General features: G+C 35.9%; 2 pseudogenes; both read left to right on the top strand.

The window, feature by feature from the left end:
• The first annotated feature begins 6,261 nt into the window (after positions 1 to 6,261).
• LOC145053424 (NAD(P)H-quinone oxidoreductase chain 4, chloroplastic-like) lies at positions 6,262 to 17,704 on the top strand (annotated as a pseudogene).
• Positions 17,705 to 21,958: 4,254 nt separating this feature from the next.
• The window catches only part of LOC145053410 (NAD(P)H-quinone oxidoreductase subunit 5, chloroplastic pseudogene), a 1,388-nt pseudogene continuing 1,073 nt past the window's right edge, over positions 21,959 to 22,273 (top strand).

The raw sequence follows: 22,273 nt of genomic DNA, 5'->3' as shown, positions 1-22,273 counted from the left end.
AAGCATGTTTCAGATAGAATCCAATGAAAGTATGATAAGAGTACTTGAATAAAGAATGACACAGAAGTTAGCCGACTGACAATATCTTTGATATTAATGATGTAAAATTCAGGAAAATGACCTTGTAAAAGGTCTTACATCATATCCAGAGAAGATAGTTCTTGATAGCATAAAGACCTAACCAAAAGTACTTACAGTACAAGATAGTTTCATAGAAAATGCCACATCGGGCATAGACAGAAAACGATTCCTTTTAACAAGGAAACTAAAGTAAAGCATCTACTACTGGCGTCATCCTTCTGGTGAACTCTCAGTTCAGCCAGTTGACGTTCCACATCAAGTAGGTGTCTTTCGTACACTCTCTGGCGTACTTGGAGCTCTATGACTTCGGCTCGTGATTCGGCCAGTGCTTGCAGCAGGATTTCATGGTTTCTCTCAGATATCTCACGAGTATCTTCTAGACGAATGGTGCGGAGGGTATGCATTCTCGCATCGGCGACAACTTCGGTGATCTGATGTAGGGCTGTCCTGCCTTGAATCTCATTTCGGGCCACTCTGCGGACCAAGATTGGCAAGATTCTGTCTGCTGAGCCCCCATTTCTTAGGTCATAAAAGCTTCGATCACCATTAAATGGCATGGGCTGGTCTTGTCCTTGGCTCCATGTTTCCAAGCATTCCACCCACTCAGGCGTCGGGCCATGAAAAGTCGGACGAGGGTTAGGAATTGGAGTAGGAGTTGCCTGGGGTAGGTTCTCAACCTCGGGTTCGGAGTTAGCATCGTCCGAAAGGTCTTCATCTTGGTGATCATTCAAAGGGATAGGATGATCATTCTCTGGTTCTTCTCCAAACCAACCAGCTATGACTTCGTTCGGAAGATACTGGTTGCCGTGGGGATGGAGTCCAACCATGTTATCTATGCGAGAATTGGGGTAAGAAAATAATTATTAGACGAACTATCTAGATAATTATTAAGAAAATCTTCATCAGTTACATCGCTCTTTGTGAAGTGCATACCAGTTATATGTAATCGAAACATGATAGGCCTTCGAATAAGTGACCTTAACTCCAAATTCACACAGAATAGGGGTAAAGTAAAATTTTCACAGATTCTAAGTCTATAACATCCTAATTACATATATCCTTAGTGTATCCACTTAGCAACTATCAACTTAGTAATGAAGATCCCGTTTTAGTTCTCAAGTATAAAGTACTTATAGTAACACCAAATACTCCTATAGTATTTTAAGTTTAATGTTATGTTCTACTGTTCTCATTGTGGTATTGTTGGTAAGATTTTAGACTTGTTGCAACCACACAACTATACTTAGGCACATGCTAGTCAACCCTCGGATAATATAGTTGATCAAGCTATATCTTCCCAGATTTGACTATATGTCTCTAAGTCCACCTGTGTTGCCCAACAATCGTAATTATTTTGTACTGTCCTAGTGACACTGATTTTAGTATGAATGCAGGCATGTATACTAAATTAAATATTTTACTATTTAACGTATAAACTCTTGGTCAGAGTATTTTTAATCCCTATGTATTTATAGTTAGTATATATTTTATGGGTTGATATACTTAATTCACTATAAACCATGCTCTGATACCAATCTGTCACACCCCAAAACCATGAACGGCGGAAACGTTCTGGGGCGGAGGACGTCATGTACAGTATCACAACAATGAAAAGTAGTAAACAAGCAACAATATCATCCATTGCATTAATAATATAATTTTAATACAAGCGTGTTCTGTCAATATATAATAGACACTAAAGTATAAATCAGAATGAAAGATGAGTCTTGAACGAGCACCATCTTCTCTGAACCTTGCATCGGTACCTGTCTATGGTTAACCTGAGGATACAAGTTATTTTGAAAGAGAGTATCAGCTTTAAAGCTGGTGAGATCATAAGTATTTTAGTGTCTTAATTTGTATGTAAGTATTTGAAAGACATGTAATGAAAGACTTGAAAATGTTTTGAAAGGAAGTTCGTGTAAGTATGAAAATGTTTGTAAAACAATTGTAAACGTTTGAAAAACCCTATAAATCCCTATGATTCCTACTATTATATAAGGGAGTCTTCTACCAAGACCTAACTGTTCTAAATGTAGTCTTCTACCAAGACTTAATTGTTTTGTATGTTCGTTTATTGTAAAAGTGTGTAATTTTCCCAAGTGTAACTATCATTAACAAAATATAGTTTGTACATTAATGTTTAAGTGATATAATCACTAAATATATGTAAAGGGTAAATTAACGTAGTACTGTAGAGTTGTATTATAGGAACTACTGCTGTACTAACTACCTTAAACCGGATTTATATTAAGGTATTATGTGATAAATTGTACCATACTATCGACTAGGTAACATGACAATGTAGGTCGTAAAAAGGTATGACGTTTGGCACCCGCAGACCTGCAGGTCTGGCTGTAGCTAGCAGCAAGGTGTAGGATAGTCAATCCAGTATAGATCTATACGCAAACTCACGCTCTCCCTCCAAGAGACTCTGGCTACAACTCAGGCCATGACATTGAAGGCATGCTCCGATACAGTGGATCACAATTATGTTATCGTATTCATGTATATGTAATGTATTGTTACTCGTTCTAGTATCGTTGTATATGTTCTCTTTCTAGTATAGTTGTATATGTTCTTCTTCAAGTATAGCTGTATATGTTCTCCTTCTAGTATAGTTGTATATGTTCTTCTTCTAGTATAGTTGTATATGTCCTTCTACTAGTATAGTTTTATATGTTCTCATAGTAATGTAATGTATATGTTCTCATAGTAATAAGTACTGACTCATTGTTCTAGCAATAGTATAAGTATTATCCTGTGCTACCCATATGGTAACTTACTAATGATGTAACTGGTACGTATGAATATGGAAGTATACCCTTGCTACTCAAGGGTATTGAATAAACTAGAAGGACCTTTATGACTATATATGTACATATGATATATAACTAATATTTAAACAACCTTTGGACGGATACCCGATGTCCCACCAGACCACATCTCAAGCGCGAAAAGGAAATATGGTGGATAGCCTTCCTAAGTCTTTTAAACATTTCTTATATAACTATACATATACAGGCATGCAATTGATAATATAAAAGCATAAAATAAGATTTGTAAACCTTTGAACATAATTATTATCTAAGAAAAGATCGACTTGATGTCAATCTATAAAACGAGTTGAAAGCATGGGTTTCATAAAACAGTTTAAGTATAAAGAAACATTTGTTTGAAACATAATTGTAAATGAGTTTGAAATGAAATATATAGAGTAAAATGTACAGTTTAATAAGGAGTTTTAAACATATAAAGTGTTTATGAAAAACATTTGAAGGAAACTGTTTGGTAAAACGGCTAATGGAGACTTGTACACACACACGAGCCTAGTTATCATATATTGAACATATATATAACTAATTAGCCAATTTATAACTAATAAATTAAGTTGGAACACTCGAGAACATGAAAAAACTTTGTTTCAAGTGTTAAAGATCACGAGGGTTGCATCCAAGTGTTTGTAGGGCAAAGTTTGAGTGTTTGGAGTTCAAGGCTAAACTCCTTTGGATTTTATGGTTTTAATGACCATTACCCAAGGAGTTTACAGTAGTAAACTCAAGGGTTTATGGTCGTAAAGTCTACTACTTATGACCATATGTTATTTTGTGGTTTTACAAGTCTTTTGATGCATTTCTACTTGGTGGTTTGGCCTTTGGAAGGGACTAAGGCAACAAAAACACTCCTTGGAGGAGTTTACGGCCTCATGGTCATTTCCCTTTGGGCTTACTACCGTAAAACCTTATGGAAAAGGATATTGGCATGTTTTCAAGTCCTTAACACAACAAGGTAATTGTCTAGGTTAGTTTTTAGGCCTAAGGAAGGAATATGGCCCATTTAAAAACACTTTAGGGTGTTTATGATTTTGGGAGCTCCCCAAACCGTAAACACTTAATAATGTTGGAATTTGGTGTTTTGCAAGGCTTAAACACATCAAGGGAAGGTTTAAACATATCAAGGAAGGCTTAAACATCAAACTAGGGCTTAGATAAAGGACTTAGGCACACTTTGGTGCCTTTCATGGTGTTTACGGCCCAAGAACCTTCTTGGACCGTGAACACCTTAATCCTTGTGTTCTTGGCATATTTTCTTGATGCAAACATGTAGTACAAGCTTAATAAGACTCAAGGATGGAAGTACTTACTATAAGGAAGCTTGGATTGAGCTATTAGTCCAAGAACACTTAGTGTGTGTTCTTGGTGTTCTTGGTGTTTTTGCAAATCTAAACAAAATACAAATACGGATGGATGAAAAGGTGTACAATCACTAGATTAAGTGTTATACCAACTTGAAATGGTTAGAACACTTACTAGTTTGAAGATCTTGAATAAATTCTAGGATGATACTTGAGAGAATATTTTGGAGTTTACTCTTTTGGTAAATGGGGAGTAAACACAAGAATAACTAGTCTTGGGGAGTAAACTCATGCTTATGCATGAGTTCACGGTTTTTGGGTGATTTTTCGACCCAAAGATTTATGTTTGGCCGCGAACTTCTAAGACACGAGGTGTTTGCGGTTTTTAAATTTCAAAACCTGAGACGACACTTTCTTTCACCCGTTCGTTTAAAATAATATTAAAATAATCAAATGAACTTTAAATTTGTTAAAATGAGAAATAATGACATTAACTTATAATAAGAAGTGATTGACTTTTAGGGTTTGACCGAATGAAAATTTCGAGTTGTCATAGATTGGTATCAGAGCATTTTTTATAGTGAACTAAGTATATCGAACCACATAAGATATACAAACTATAAATGCATAAGGGACTAAAACTCTCTGAAAAAACATTTTTACACCTAAAGCCTCGTTTCATTTAATCTAGGTTATTTTGGATTCGTAAAAGTACAAATACATGCATACAACGATATATCTTCACGGTTAGAACTATACAAGAAATATTGAGACGAGTTGGACACTACGATTAGTTTTCGATATATGTAATCGAATTTGGGATGAATATAGCCTGATCAACTATATTTATCCGAGATTAGACTAACGTATGTCGAGGAAGGGTCGTAGTGAGCAACAATTCAAAACTTACCAAAAATAAACAATAGTATCAAACATATAAATTTAAATACTATAGGAGTATTTGGTACATGCAATAGTTTAATCGACATGTTTAGTTTTACATGTTTCATAGTTTTGTTCAATTCCTATAACCCTATTCACGTATAGACTCAATGGCTGGATTTCATCACCCCGGCGACCCCTACTACCCCAACCAAGGTAATGGGGGGATGGATCGAAGAAGATCCCGAAGAGGATGAAGAACCTATGGAGTTGGAAGGAGGGGATGACTCTGGGACAGACTCAGAACCAGAAGTAGTCGACCCTCCAGCCGCTGAACCTCCCGCTATTAGGAGTAACTTCCAGGGACAGACTCCCGTTTGGGGAATTCACCTCCACCATTGGAGCCAGCAACAAGGGATACGTCCCCCCTACGACATGTGTTGAGACTTCTACGATGTCCGCGGCGGAGGTTCAGCCGATCGAGCAGTCCCGGTCATGGTAGGAAAGGTAGCCAACCAGTCCTACCAATCAGGGGTTCAAGCGAGCCGGATTCGTGAAGTCAACGTGGAAGTACAGGTTCACACTTCCGACATCCGTAGGCTGGACAGAGCACAAGATAATGCCCAACTCCAAACCGACGCATTCCAAGCACAAATGATTGCAGCCCTCTCCGAGATAAGGGAACCACAAGCCGCCTTCGATAGGCGTCTTATGGAAGCAAAGCAATCGGATGCGGAGTCAAGCTCCAAGCGCAACCTATGTCGCAAGTAGTGCTTGCCGAATCCCAAAATTTTGATATAGAATAGGACCATCGGCTAAAAGTCTTACCCTCTTAAATTCCTATAATCGGAGACCTTTAGAAAGGTCACAATTTTCTAACTTCGGATGTAACACAATCATATGTTTAATATATATAGGACATATCTCTTTTGTGTGTTAAATCTATGCATTTCATTCGAGTTCATGAGTTTGTTTATTGTTATTCAAACTCCATTGGTGTATCAAAATCGAAACCCTGTGTTGGTCAAACCAAATTCTCGAACTATTAATGATAGTTAACTCATTATCATTCAACTCTCAACCACCAAAACTTATAATCTTTTATTTTACTTCTTTGCAGCGTGATGCCTCCTCGTCCAAACCTAGGACCCAGGCCGGGAACGATGCCTCCACCACCACCGCCTCCATCAACGGAAAATGCCGCATTGATAGCCGCTGTAACGGCTGCAGTAACAGCTGCAATGGCCCAAATGAGTAACAATGGTTCTTGTGGGGACATGTATAGTTCTACGAATGGCCAACATCCAGGTCGATCGGGGGATTGTACATACAAGGATTTCATGAATAGCAAACCCATTACTTTTAATGGGACCGGAGGGATAATGGCTCTATCACAGTGGATAGAGAAAACTGAAGCAGTTTTTGAGATTTGTTCTTGTCCGGAAGGGAACAAAGTGAAGTTCGTTGCCTGTAATTTCTCTGAGAGAGCTCTAACATGGTGGAATGGCAATGTCAAATCACTAACACTAGTAGTGGCTAACTCTATGGGCTGGGAGAACCTAAAACAAATCTACTGCATGAGTACTGTCCACGGGGCGAATTGCAAAAGCTCGAACAGGAACTTTGGGGCCTTACCATGATAGGCTCAGACATCACGACCTATACCAAAAGGTTCAGTGATTTGGCAATCCTTTGCCGAGGAATAGTTGCTCTAGAGAGCAAGAAGATCGAAAGGTACATCTGGGGACTGTCACCCCAGATTCGAGGAAGTGTTCTAGCTTCCAAACCAATCACTTTCGATAGTGCCAAACAGTTGGCACAAGCTCTCGTAGACCATGGGGTATGCCAAGACTTAGCAACTACCGCACCGGAGCAACCCAGAGGAAGCAACGACAATACCAACAACAACAACAACAACAACAACAACAACAAGAGATTATGGAACAAAAAGAAGAGTCAACCTTCACAAGAACCTTCCAAGAAACAACATATTGTGGCAGTCCATGCCGCTACTGCCTTACCACTATACCATCAAATCCATATGATGGGAACCTACCAAAGTGCAGCAAATGCAATTTCCATCACTACGAAAATTGTCGGGAGATGCACTGCAACAACTGCAACAAGAAGAGGCACACTGCCCGTTTCTGTAAGGCACCGACACGACCAATCACCCAAGTCCCTGGGGTCGGTGTGGGCCAGACGTGTTATGCTTTTGGTGAGGCTGGACACTACAAAAGAGACTACCCTAAGGCAAGGAATGCTTGCGGCACGGGACGAGTGCTGGCAATAGGGCAGAATGAAGCGATAGCTGATCCCACGGTAGTTATGGGTACGTTTCTCCTCAATAACGTTTATGCATGCATACTCTTTGATTGTGGTGCGGAGAGGATTTTCGTGAGTCATAAATTCAAGCACATACTAAAACAGAACCCTAAAACACTCAATAAGATATTTACAATAGAAATGGAAAACGATAGAACAGAAAGCACGAACGATATGTACATAGGTGGTACACTAATTCTAAACGAACATTCATTTCAAATTGATCTAATGCCGATCACTAGAAAGAGCTTTGATATCATCATCGGTATGGATTGGTTAAGCCTACACCATGCTGATATACTTTGTCATGAAAGGGCCGTTCTCCTAAATCTGCCAAACGGCGAAACTCTTGTCATTTATGGTGACAAACCCGGTACCAATTTACAAATCATCTCTTGCGTCAAAGCCCATAAATACCTATGTAAGGAGTACCATGCCTTCTTAGCCCACGTGGTAGATAAGGAAAAAGAAACGAAAGGTACCAAGGACATTCCAGAAGTCTGCGATTTTCCCAATGTTTTCCCTGAAGATCTCCCAGGAGCTATGTCGCCGTACCATCTAGCACCGGCAGAGATGCAGGAGTTATCCAGCCAACTAAACGAGCTACTCAACAAAGGGTTCATCAGGCCGAGCTTCTCACCTTGGGGAGCACCAGTCTTATTCGTAAAGAAGAAGGATGGATCTTTCCGTATGTGCATCGACTACCGAGAACTTAACAAGCTCACTATCAAGAACCGATACCCACTACCACGCATTGACGACTTGTTCGACCAACTCCAAGGAGCGAGTTATTTCTCAAAGATCGACTTAAGATCTGGGTACCACCAACTACGAGTCTTGGAAGGAGATGTTCCCAAAATAGCTTTTCGAACTCGTTATGGTCACTACGAGTTTGTAGTGATGCCTTTTGGATTAACCAACGCACCAGCAGTGTTCATGGACTTAATGAACCGGGTGTGTCATTCGTTTCTAGAAAAGTTTGTGATCGTATTCATAGATGACATACTCATTTATTCGAAGACTAAAGAGGATCACGGTCAACACCTCCGACAAGTCTTGGAAATGCTAAGAAAATAGAAGCTATACGTAAAAATTCTCCAAGTGCGAATTTTGGATTCGGAAGGTAGATTTCCTTGGTCACGTGGTTATCAAAGACAGAATACACGTGGACCCTTCCAAAATCAAAGTAATCGAGAACTAGTCAGCTCCAAGAACCCCAACGGAAATTCGACAATTCTTGGGCCTTGTTGTCTACTACCGAAGGTTCATACAGAACTTCTCGAAGATTGCGAATCCACTTACCACCCTGGCCCAAAATGGTGTTACTTTCAATTGGGAAGAAAGACAAGACGCTGCATTCCAAACACTGAAGCAAGCACTATGCAGCGCACCTATATTGTCCTTGCCAGAAGGAACATAAGACTTTGTGGTCTACTGTGATGCATCTAATCAAGGTCTTGGATGCGTACTAATGCAATGAGGTAAGGTCATCACTTACGCATCAAGACAACTCAATACACACGAAGTCAATTACACTACCCACGATCTTGAACTAGGAGCAGTTGTTTTTGTGCTAAAAATCTGGAGACACTATCTTTATGGCACGAAATGCACGATATTCACCGATCACAAGATCCTTCAACACATCCTTAACCAAAAAGAACTCAATATGAGGCAGAGACGATGGGTTGAACTACTGAATGACTACGAATGCAAGATTCGCTATCACCCAGGAAAAGCGAATGTAGTAGCTGGTGCCCTTAGTCGGAAAGAATACTCAGGTCGCCGAGTGAAATCCTTAACCATGACGATCCATTCACATCTGTCCACACAAATCAAGGAAGCTCAGAGAGAGGCCTTGAAAGCAGAGAACGTGGCAGGTGAAACCCTAAGAGGAATGGACAAAAATCTTGAAGTCAAGGGTGACGGAGTTCATTACTTCATGGATCGGATCTGGACACCAAAGTTTGGTGGATTCAGAGAAGTGGTCATGAACGAGGCTCATAAGACTCGATACTCTGTGCATCCTGGTTCGGAGAAGATGTATTTGGACCTCAAGAAACTGTATTGGTGGCTGAACATGAATGTAGAGATCGCTACCTATGTGAGTAAGTGTCTGACTTGCGCTAAGGTTAAGCTAGAGTACCAGAAGCCATCAGGATTGCTGCAACAACCCGAAATACCCGAGTGGAAGTGGGAACGGATAACGATGAACTTCATAACCAAATTACCCAAGACAACAGGTGGACTAGACACCATCTGGGTAATCGTGGATAGGTTAACAAAATCCGCACACTTCCTGCCAATAAGAGAAACCAACAAGATGGAGAAGCTAGCTCGAACCTACATCCAAGAGATTGTGCGACTACATGGTGTACCAATATCCATTATCTCCGACAGAGATAGTAGGTTCACCTCACGGTTCTGTCAATCGTTACAAAAATCTCTAGGAACGAGGCTCGACATGAGTACTGCTTACCATCCACAAACCGACGGTCAAAGTGAGAGGACCATACAAACCTTGGAAGATATGCTAAGAGCTTGTGTAATTGATTTTGGTAAAGTGTGGGATACCCATTTACCACTAGTCAAATTTTCGTACAACAATAGCTATCACTCCAGCATTAAAGTTGCTCCATTTGAAGCCCTCTACGGATGGAAGTGCAGATCACCATTGTGCTGGACTGAAGTAGGTGACACACAACTAGCCAAGGGACAAGTACCCGACAACACTCTCACTGGCCCAGAAAGCATAAGGGAGACAACCGAGAAGATTGTACAAATTCGGGAATGACTAAAAGCTTCAAGAGACAGACAAAAGAGTTATGCAGACAAAAGACAGAAACCCTTGGAATTTCAGGTAGGGGACCGGGTGCTATTAAAGGTCTCACCCTGGAAGGGGTTAACACGTTTCGGAAAACGTGGGAAACTAAACCCGAGGTATATTGGACCATTCGAGATCCTTGCAAGGAACGGCCCGGTAGCCTACAAACTTCGTCTACCGCAGGAACTCAATAACGTACACTCTACCTTTCATGTGTCAAACTTGAAGAAATGTTTTTCCGATGAGACCTTCGTCGTCCCTCTAGACGAGATCGAAATCAACGAGAGTCTCCACTTCATAGAAGAACCAATTGAAATCATGGATAGGGAAATTAAAAGAACAAAACAAAGTCGTATACCCATCATGAAGGTCCGCTGGAATGTAGAGCGAGGACCTGAATACACCTGGGAACGCGAAGATCATATGAAACACAAGTACCCACATCTTTTTCCCTAATCCACAAGTGTTTTGTTTACATTATATTTCGGGACGAAATTCCCTCTAATGGGGGGATGATGTGACAACCCGATAATTCGATTCTATGTAATGACTTAAAAAGCCAAGTATTTTAACCACTTTTGAAAATAATGAAATTAACTTTGAAAATAAAAATGTACAAAAGTCTCTATTTGGTTACCTACTATGTTAGATATCATTAAACCGTGATCGTACATAAAAAGAACGTCCAAATCTGACTTCATATAAGGAAGTTATGATTTTTCCAAGTTCGACATAGCGATAGACAGCTAAAAACTCGAAACAGAGATCGAACGAATTTTGGCCGGAATGACCTAAATGAGAATCGATGGTCTCGACAATGGTTTTTCAACGGTAAAAAGTCAGGCAAAAACATTCATCGGATAAAGAAGTTATGAATTTCTAACGAACTTTTCTTACCCGACCTTTTAATAAATAAATAATAAAAATAATTTCAAAATTTGCAGACGGAGTCTAAACGAAAGTTGTAGAGCGTAGTCTCACCTACGCGTAGATATAAAGAACGTCGAAAACGGAGTTCGTATGAAGAAGATATGAATTTTTGAAGTTTACTAAATAATAAAAATATAAATTTAAATCAAATTTCCGTATTATCCGAAGGAGGAGTCACCGGACCAATCCGAGTTACACCCAGCGTACTCTCGTACGCCCAGCGTACTCGAGGACTAGGCCTCGGATCGTCCACGTCGACCCCTATGCGAGGCTATGCCCCGTCCCATCCGAGCTCCGAGGCAGTCGAGGATGCGGTCATGCATGACGCACGCGTACGCCCAGCGTAACCACGTACGCCCAGCGTGCCAAGGTGGTTCCCAGCCCCTATAAAAGGGATGCGAGGGTTCCGGGGAAACCGCTCATTTCCTCTCATCTTTCTTGTGTTTTTGCCTCGTTTTCCGTGCACGTGATATCCCGAAGCCCCGTTTTCCATACTCAAGCCACGAGGGTTATTTGTGCTCCTGAGATTCCCGAGAATCCCGATAAAATCCAGTTTCTCGAGTCAAAGTTCTGCTCGGTTTTCATCTCGCCTTCTCTGGTCTTTCAAGTGAGTTCATACCCCTATAAACTACGCTTTTAAATGTTTGATCAATGCTTTTTATACAATATTAGGGGGGGGGGGGAATGCAAGTAAAACACGCGGTTATTATCATGTATAACTTAACGATTCACTATATAAACTTTTTAGCTAAGTAATCATATGTGTTTCATAAACTACTACATGAGTATTATCGTATGAGATATATATTTTCAATAACACCTTGTCTTGTGGAAATAAAACGTGTTTATATATATATATATATATATATATATATATATATATATATATATATATATATATATATATGCGCTCCATTTTTACATTAGGTATATGTGATCAGTCAAGTCACTTTATGTGTTATACTTTATGAGTGAGCATTACCCTAGGGTTTACTATACGAACGAAATACATTTTGAAAAACTATAATGGGTATAGTTTACGAGGAAATCATGAACATTTACATACTAAGAACACCACATCAAAGAGATATTCTTATATACAAGAACAAATGGACATCTTTATACGTAAATATGTTTTATACTAAATTTTGTGAGACATTTCACGTACTTTCGAGTATGCATTTTAAGTCCTGTATTATATACCATAATCCCTTATAGGGGGAGCGTGATACTTGTGTATAGATCTATATGGGATTGACAATCCCGCACCTAAGTTGTTAGCTACAACTAGGTCGACAAGCCTGGGGTGACAAACGTCATAACTTTCCAACGCTTGAAGAACGTTGTTATAGGCATCCTGGTCAAATAGTATGGTTATAAGACTCACATGCAGTATTAAAAACACATTGATTTACGGGGTTTTTCAAATTCCTTAGCGATTTACACAAAAAAACTACTATTTTATGCATGAAAAGCACTATTGCAATCACAGTCTTGGAACAATCAAACTACAATCTACTATAGTAGAAAATATGGGATTTTCTTGGAACATTTAACATGAACAAACCATTTTCATTCTTTTTCATATAAACATTGTCACTAAATACTTATGAACTCACCAGCTTAAATGCTAACCTACTCTTTCAAAACCACTTGTATTTCTCAGGCATTCAGTAATACAGGTAAGCTGCAACTTTTGAAGAAGGGACACTGCGGCATTAGTTTAATTTCATTTTAAACATCATATTGTAATTTTCTTTTGAAACAAGTACCTTTCAACAATGTAAACTTTTAAACTATATTTGTATTGCTTTCTTTACTATGTATTCAATTGTCTCGATACTACATGAAGTCATCCGCCCTCAAACGATTCCGCCGTTCTAGTTTGAGGGTGTGACAAACACTGATGTTATCATCCACTATGATTATCTAAAAGTTCAAGTACGGTTGATATAGTTGAAGCGCAGTCAAAATATGGTTTTTGGGGATGGAATTTGAGGCGTCAACCTATAGGCTTTCAAGTTTTTCTAATTTCTTCCCCAGCCGAGTGTGAATGATTACCCTTTAATTTACCAAAAGCAGAAGAAGAATTAGTAGCAGGGTATCAAACCGAATATTCCGGTATAAAATTTGGTATATTTTACGTTGGTTCATATTTAAATCTACTAGTTTCTTCATTATTTGTAACAGTTCTTTACTTGGGGGGTTGGAATCTTTCTACTGCATACATATTTGTTCCCGAGGTTTTTTGAAATTACTAAAAGGGGTAGAGTCTTTGGAACAATAATTGGTATCTTTATTACATTAGCTAAAACTTATTTGTTCTTGTTCATTCCTATCGCAACAAGATGGACTTTACCGAGACTGAGAATGGACCAATTATTAAATATTGGGTGGAAATTTCTTTTACCTATTTCTCTAAGTAATCTGTTATTAACAACTTGTTCCCAACTTATTTCACTGTAAAAAAAATACTTCTATATTCATATTCACAACTTGTCTAAAACAAGAGAAAGAAACAAGTATCCTATTTTTTATAGATATTCACGATATGTTCCCTATGGTAACTGAGTTCATGAATTATGGCCAACAAACAGTACGAGCCGTACGGTATATTGGTCAAGGTTTCATGATTACCTTATCACATGCGAATCGTTTACTTGTAACTATTCAATACCCCTACAAAAAATTGATCACATATGAGCGTTTCCGCGGTCGAATCCACTTCGAATTTGATAAATGCATTGCTTGTGAAGTATGTGTTCGTGTATGTCCTATAGATTTGCCCGTTGTTGATTGGAAATTGGAAACTAATATTAGAAAGAAACGATTGCTTAATTACAGTATTGATTTCGGAATATGTCTATTTTGTGGTAATTGCATTGAGTATTGTCCAACAAATTGTTTATCAATGACTGAAGAATATGAACTTTCTACTTATGATCGTCACGAATTGAATTATAATCAAATTTCTTTGGGTCGTTTACCAATGTCAGTAATTGATGATTACACAATTCGAACAATTCTCAATTTTCCTAAAATAAAAACTTAAGAACTCATTTTGATCTAAAAGAATGAAGTTTTTTATTTGGTGAATAATTACAATTATATTGATTAGGGGCTGAGAATCCTGTTTTAATTTATATTAAAAATCTATTTCTGTCTAAATTGAGGATTTGCAAATATATAGATTCAAATTACTCTTTCAAGAGATTAAGCCAATAATTATATCTCCATCAATCCATACCCATGAAAATGGAATTTTTTTATAAGAACTATTATAAAAAAAGTAGAGTTACTTCTTTTTTCCTGACCGAGTCAAGAAAGTTATGAAAGATTTTGATTTATTTATCTCTGATTTTATATATAATGGATTTACCTAGACTAATACATGATTTTCTTTTAGTCTTTCTGGGATTGGGTCTTATATTAGGGGGTCTGGGAGTAGTATTACTTCCCAATCCTATTTATTCTGTCTTTTCGTTGGGATTGGTTTTTGTTTGTATATGTTTATTCTATATTCTATCAAACTCCCATTTTGTAGCTGCTGTGCAGCTTCTTATTTACGTAGGAGCCATAAATGTTTTAATAATTTTTGGTGTGATGTTCTTAAATGGTTCAGAATATTCCAAAGATTTCCATCTTTGGATCGTTGGAGATGGAATAACTTCGGTGGTATGTACAAGTCTTTTTGTTTCACTAATTACTACTATTCCAAATACGTCATGGTACGGAATTATTTGGACTACAAAAGCAAACCAGATTATAGAACAAGATTTGATAAGTAATAGTCAACAAATTGGGATTCATTTATCAACATATTTTTTTTCTTCCGTTTGAATTCATTTCAATAATTCTTTTAGTTGCGTTAATCGGCGCAATTGTTGTAGCTCGTCAATAATAACTCTTTAGAACTAGGAAAAACCTTGTTATGAGCTATCACATGCATTTCCTTTTTTCTATTTTTGTATATAAAATACAAATTGTTTCTTAGTAGTAGTTTGATCTATTCCCAATATAATATATTCCTTTATTCCATTACTCGTTATATTCTAGTCAATCCAATTGGTTAAATTGTTGTTCATATTGAAATGAATCGAGATTGATAAGGAGTTGGTTAATGATGCTTGAACATGTACTTGTTTTGAGTGCCTGTTAATTTTCTGTCGGTCTATATGGATTGATTACAAGTCGAAATATTGGTAGGGCTCTTATGTGTCTTGAACTTATATTAAATGCGGTTAATCTCAATTTTGTAACATTTTCGGATTTTTTTGATAGTCGTCAATTAAAAGGAGGCATTTTCTCTACTTTTGTTATAGCTATTGTTGCTGGTGAAGCTGCTATTGAACTCGCTATTGTTTCATCAATTTATCGTAACAAAAAATCAACTCGTGTAAATCAATCGAATTTGTTGAATAAGTAATATTATTATATAAAATAGAATTTTCATAAATTAATAATTAATTCAAATTAGCATGTCAGGTAAGGTATCCTCATGTTATCACAAATATATGAAATCAAAGTATTTTGGCACTGTCAATCAAGAAGTAGATTGATAAAAAAAAATCGGGGAACTCATCGATTAATCTAGTATTTAAATATATAATTCATTTATCAATTTACTAGATTGAAACCTTCTCACGTTCAAAAATCGATAGATCCAATGTCACATTTAGTAAAGATTAATGATACATGTATCGGATGTACGCAATGTGTCCGAGCCTGTCCCATGGATGTATTAGAAATGATACCGTGGGATGGATGTAAAGCCAAAGAAATAGCTTCCGCTCCAAGAACAGAGGATTGTGTCGGTTGTAAGAGATGTGAATCCGCATGCCCAACAGATTTCTTGAGTGTTCGAGTTTATTTATGTCATGAAACAACCCGCAACATGGGTATAGTTTATTAATACGTTACATAAAACCCAACTTGAGCCCTTTTTTTACCGCCAAAACCTGTGCACAAAAATATCTTATTTTTGGGCATAGGTTTTTCTGGTGCAAGTGTATCTTGTCTTTACCACAAACAAATTTTCTTGGTTAACAATAATTGTAGTTTTACCAATATTTGCGGGTTCCTTTATTTTATTTCTTCCACATAAAGGAAATAGGGTCATTAGGTGGTATACTATATGTATATGCATGTTAGAACTTCTTCTAACAACCTATGCATTCTATTATCATTTTCAATTGGACGATCCATTAATCCAACTAGTAGAGGATTATAAATGGATCAATTTTTTTGATTTCCGTTGGAAATTAGGAATAGATAGACTGTCTATAGGACCCATTTTATTAATAGGATTTATCACTACTTTAGCTACTTTAGCAGCCGGGCCTGTTACTCGGGATTCTTGATTATTCCATTTCTTGATGTTAGCAATGTACAATGGTCAAATAGGATCATTTTCTTCTCGGGACCTTTTACTTTTTTTCATCATGTGGGAATTAGAATTAATTTCGGTTTATCTACTTCTATCCATGTGGGGAGGAAAGAAACGTCTCTACTCAGCCACAAAATTTATTTTATACACGGTGGGAGGTTCCATTTTTCTCTTAATGGGAGTTCTGGGTGTCGGTTTATATGGTTCTAATGAACCAAAATTAAATTTTGAAACATCAGTGAATCAATCGGACCATGTGGCTTTGGAAATAATATTCTATATTGGATTTTTTATTGCCTTTTCTGTCAAATTACCGATTCTACCCCTACATACATGGTTACTAGATACCCACGGAAAGGCACATTACAGTACTTGTATGCTTCTAGCCGGAATTTTATTAAAAATTGGAGCGTATGGATTGATTCGGATTAATATGGAATTATTACCACACGCTCATTCTATATTTTCTCCTTGGTTGATGATAGTAGGTACAATACAAATAATCTATGCAAGTTCAACATCTCCCGGCCAACGCAATTTAAAAATAAGATTAGCCTATTCCTCCGTATCTCATATGGGTTTCATACTTATAGGAATTGCTTCTATAACCGATATGGGACTCAATGGAGCTATTTTACAAATAATCTCTCATGGGTTTATTGGTGCTGCACTTTTGTTCTTGGCAAGAACGAGTTATGATAAAATACGTCTTGTTTATCTCGAACAAATAGGCGGAGTAGCTATCCCCATGCCAAAAATATTTATGATGTTCAGTAGTTTTTCCATGGCTTCGCTTGCATTACCGGGTATGAGTGGTTTTGTTGCAGAAGTTATAGTCTTTTTAGGAATAATTACCAGCTAAAAATATCTTTTAATGCCTAAAATTGCCATCACTTTTGTAATGACAATTGGAATGATATTAACTCCTATTTATACATTATCTATGTTACACCAGATGTTCTATGGATATAGGTTATTTAATACTCCAAATGCTTCTGTTTTTTATTCTAGACCGCGCGAGTTATTTGTTTCGATCTCCATTTTTCTACCTGTAATAGGTATTGGTATGTATCCGAATTTTGTTCTTTCACTATCAGTTGACAAGGTTGAAGGTATTCTATCTAATTATTTTTATAGATAGTTATCTTAAAGAAAAAAACTCCTATGATTTTTAAGAGTTGGTTGACTAATGAAAAGAAAAAAGAAGAAGGATTTTTATTCTCTTAAATCTTAAATTTTTATTCTCTTAAATCTTAAATTTTTATAAAATCAAAATATGAATTTGAATTTTCACTCAATATACTTGGTCATTGCAAGAACTGTGTGAATCACTACACTACTTGACTTGATTCACACGGTTGTCGCCGGTTGACACAAGGTGTTTTATATACACCGTATTCCGTTTGTATTCGTAAGAACTTTTCTGGAAGTTAACTAGAGGTTAACGTAAATGAACCATAACTATGTAGCCCTATTCCTAATAGATTTACCCCAAAATAGCATATTCAAATTATAAGAAAGCCTAGAGTCGCCACAATTGCGGAATTTGCCCCCTGAAAATTTTTATTTGTTCGAATATGCAAATAAATTGCGAATATGATCCAAGTAATAAAGGTCCAAGTTTCCTTTGGATCCCAACTCCAATATGATCCCCATGCTTCATTAGCCCATACCTATGGTTAAAAATATAAATCCTAATCACACGATAACTCCAATAATCTAATTGTTGAATCAATTGGGCCTTGTAATAATTCTTAGCAGACAAAAAGTAATTTTTTTTAAAAATATTGTTTCTTTCATTCTTGTATTGGATTTCACCAAATGAAAAAGACTTATTTAATTTTAAGAAATTATTACTTTTATAACTATAAAAAATCTTTCTAAATGTAATGACTAGAAGTGCTACTGAGAATAAGGATCCACAAAGAAGAGCCGCATAGCTCAATATCATCATACTTACGTGCATTAGAAACCACTCCGATTGTAGAGCAGGTACTAATATTGTGGGTTTACGCATTTCAGTTAAAAGACCCGAAGTAGCAAAGCCCTGGGTAAAAATAGTACTTGAGGCAGTTATTTTGGTTAATAATTTTTTCTTATTTTGAAATAAGGGTCTATATGAATAAGGTAGAAACTCCATGAAACAAAAATTAATGATTCATGTAAATCACTTAGTGGGAAATGGCCCGAATATATCCAACGAGTGATTAATAATCCTGTTAGACATAAAAAAGTAACTATCATCCCCTTTTCTAACGAATCATATGGTTTTATGATTTCATTGCCCAATAAGGTTATCAAATGAATTCTAGTTACAATTGAAACAGTTGAAAAGGAAATATGAGTGAATATATGCTCTAAAGTTGAAAATATCATAAAAATGAAAAAAAGGGAGGGAATCCCCTAAATTAATATTAATTAAGAATTAGAAATCGGGAGTTTAATTTATTTTTATTATAGGATCTATAGGATATCTTTTAGCATATGTCATGCCGCTACTCGGAATCGAACCTAGATGTTCTAGCACTGCTTCCTAAGAGCAGCGTGTCTACCGATTTCACCATAGCGGCTTACTCGAATTAATAATAGCCTATTTATATTCAATCGTCGATATTGAACAAGTCAATTCAATCAAATAAGTTTTTTAGTCAACACTCAAATTGATAAAAAAATGAGTTCAAAAGTCAATTTGAAGGTTCATTAGTTTCATTTATTAGGGTGTCCGTTTATTTATCTTATCTTTGGGCTTTGACATAGTTTATCCTATTCTAAAATCCAACTGTTGTAAGTTGATTATTCTCTCGATAGAATAAAAAAACTGTTTTCTTTTTTTACTTTTATTGATACTTCATTATTTCTCGTTTATCTGATTTCATAAATTTCGAACAAAAAATTAATTTTTTCAATGAATCCAAAATAGGTTATTTTGGATTACTTCAAATTGACACATTATTTGTACATTGACAGATTAGTTATACATAATATCTCAACAATGGAGTTCTTTTATTAATTGGACTCAAAATTGGAGATATATGGTAAATCCATTTCATATAGTAATTACTAAAAATTATAAATTAAGAAGTCATAAAGTTATCCAAAAATTTTTACCATGTAATCCATTAGTTTCAACAATCCATTAATTTGAACTAAAAATATTATATCTGCTCTTCCCGAGAAAGAGAAAAATTGTTCATTATTGTAAAGGTCGATGGGGAAAATAAGACTCCTCATCATAAAAATATTAGTGAAAATATACTACAAAGAAATAAAAAATCTTGTACTGGTCTATTTCTTATTGATTAGAATAGGGACTGCCCATTGTTAATTTCATATTCAAAATGTATTGAGCCAAATTTGTGAGTCAAATCCATTCCGATTATTCCAATATTTTAGGACTTATTTGTTTGTCGTACAAAAAAACTTTTGGAATTCCCAGTAGAAAGAGATTTCCCTAATGACAAAGCTTTTAACGCTGCCAAATATCCTTTCCTTTTCCAAATATTTTTACGAATACGCTTTTTTGATATAGAAGTACGTTTTTTTGGAACTGCCATTTGAAAATCATTGTTATAGTTGGATGTGATAGACATCTATTATTCAAAACAAATTATTATTTCTTATTCATTATCTATTTTTTCTATAAATAATATTCTCTTCATAAAAAAGAAATATAGATATGTAAAAGATCCGTTAAATTGGATCAAAAATTACTCGAAATAATAAAATTTTGATTCCATACAAGATTTGTCAAACCAAAAATTTTTGGTTTGAAACTCTTAATTCTCCTCTCAAATTTATATCTTTAGAATATGCTACGTCATAGAAATGAAACTTAATGATTTAACAAAAATAAAGAAAGAACCTAAAAGACCTTGATTTTCGTCATTCTAGACTTTATTTACAACTAATAAAATACGTCAATTGTAAACTTTTGCCTACTAAAAAACTTGAGTCTTTTTTTAGTCAAACTCGAGAAAAGGGTACTTCTAAATTCAATTTTGAAATTCGAATCAGATTACTAATAAATCTGTTAAAGGATACGTGGTTTGATAAAAAAATATCTCAAGCGTTTTTTCCCCTTTCTCGATAAAAAAGTTCATTTTAGATCTATAATATTCTAACGTTTACTAAGAAATCGTTTTGATTGAAATGGAAAAAAATCAATCCCATAATGAATTAGTTAATGCGTTGAAAGAAACTAACTAAACTCAAGAGTTTTTATTTCATTAGACCGATGACCTTAGTTAATCCAATAATTCATATTAGCATCAAGTACTATTTTTAGCGTAATTTTTTATCCTTTCTATGAATCTAAATTATTATTATGAGAATTTCTCGTAATAATAATTTAGATTTGGATTTTCATGTTACAAATATTCATTTTTATATCTAACTTGGTCATCTCATTTGACAAATTGTAACTTCTTGTTTTGAATATTTGATTTGAACGATTCTGAAAAGACTCAGAATAAATATTAATCTAAAATTATTTAAAATTATTAAATAAGTTAGTGCATATCTTGATTTTTTATTGACTTTTTTCGAACGAGGTAAGATCCGGTGAATCGGAAACAATTAATTAAGAATAAAAAAACTTTTTTTATGGAACAGACATATCAATATGCGTGGATAATACCTTTCCTTCAACTTCTAGTTCCTATGTTAATAGGGTTGGGACTTCTTTTTCCGACGGCAACAAAAAGTCTTCGTCGTATGTGGTCTTTTAAGAGTGTTTTGTTGTTAAGTATAGTCATGATTTTTTCCATGAATCTGTCTATTCAGCAAATAAATAGCAATTATGTCATGTATGGTCTTGGATTATCAATAATTATTTTTCTTTAGAATTCGGATACTTGATCGACCCGCTTACTTCTATTATGTTAATATTAATCACTACTGTTGGAATTATGGTTCTTATTTAAAGTGATAATTATATGTCTCATGACCACGGATATTTGAGATTTTTTGCTTATATGAGTTTTTTCAGTACTTCCATGTTGGGATTAGTTACTAGTTCAAATTTGATACAAATTTATATTTTTTGGGAATTAGTTGGAATATGTTCGTATCTATTAATAGGATTTTGGTTCACACGACTTGTTGCAGCAAAAGCTTGTCAAAAGGCGTTTGTAACTAATCGTGTTGGCGGTTTTGGTTTATTATTAGGCATTTTAGGGTTTTATTGGATACGGGGAGTTTCGAATTTCGTGATTTATTCCAAATCTTCGATAACTTGATTTCTAATAATGAGGTCAATTTTTTATTTGTTACTTTGTGTGCTATTCTTTTATTTTCCGGTGAGATTGTGAAATCTGCACAATTTCCCCTTCATGTATGGTTACCTGATGCAATGGAAGGGCCAACTCCTATTTCGGCCCTTATACATGCTGCTACAATGGTAGCAGCGGGAATTTTTCTTGTAGCTCGACTTATGCCTCTTTTCAGAGTTATATCCCACATAATGAATTTTATTTCTTTGATAGGGATAATAACAGTTTTTTTAGGACCTACTTTAGCTCTTGCTCAAAAAGACATTAAGAGGGGTTTAGCTTATTCCATAATGTCTCAACTGGGTTATATGATGTTAGCTCTAGGTATGGGGTCTTATCGCAGTGCTTTATTTCATTTGATTACTCATGCTTATTCCAAAGCATTATTGTATTTAGGATCGGCATCTGTTATTCATTCAATGGAAACTCTTGTTGGATAT

Source organism: Lactuca serriola, chromosome 5, assembly GCF_051521515.1.
Source record: "Lactuca serriola cultivar US96UC23 chromosome 5, Lser_US96UC23_V15, whole genome shotgun sequence".
Taxonomy (NCBI): domain Eukaryota; kingdom Viridiplantae; phylum Streptophyta; class Magnoliopsida; order Asterales; family Asteraceae; genus Lactuca; species Lactuca serriola.
This window is presented reverse-complemented; position numbering and strand designations above follow the sequence as displayed.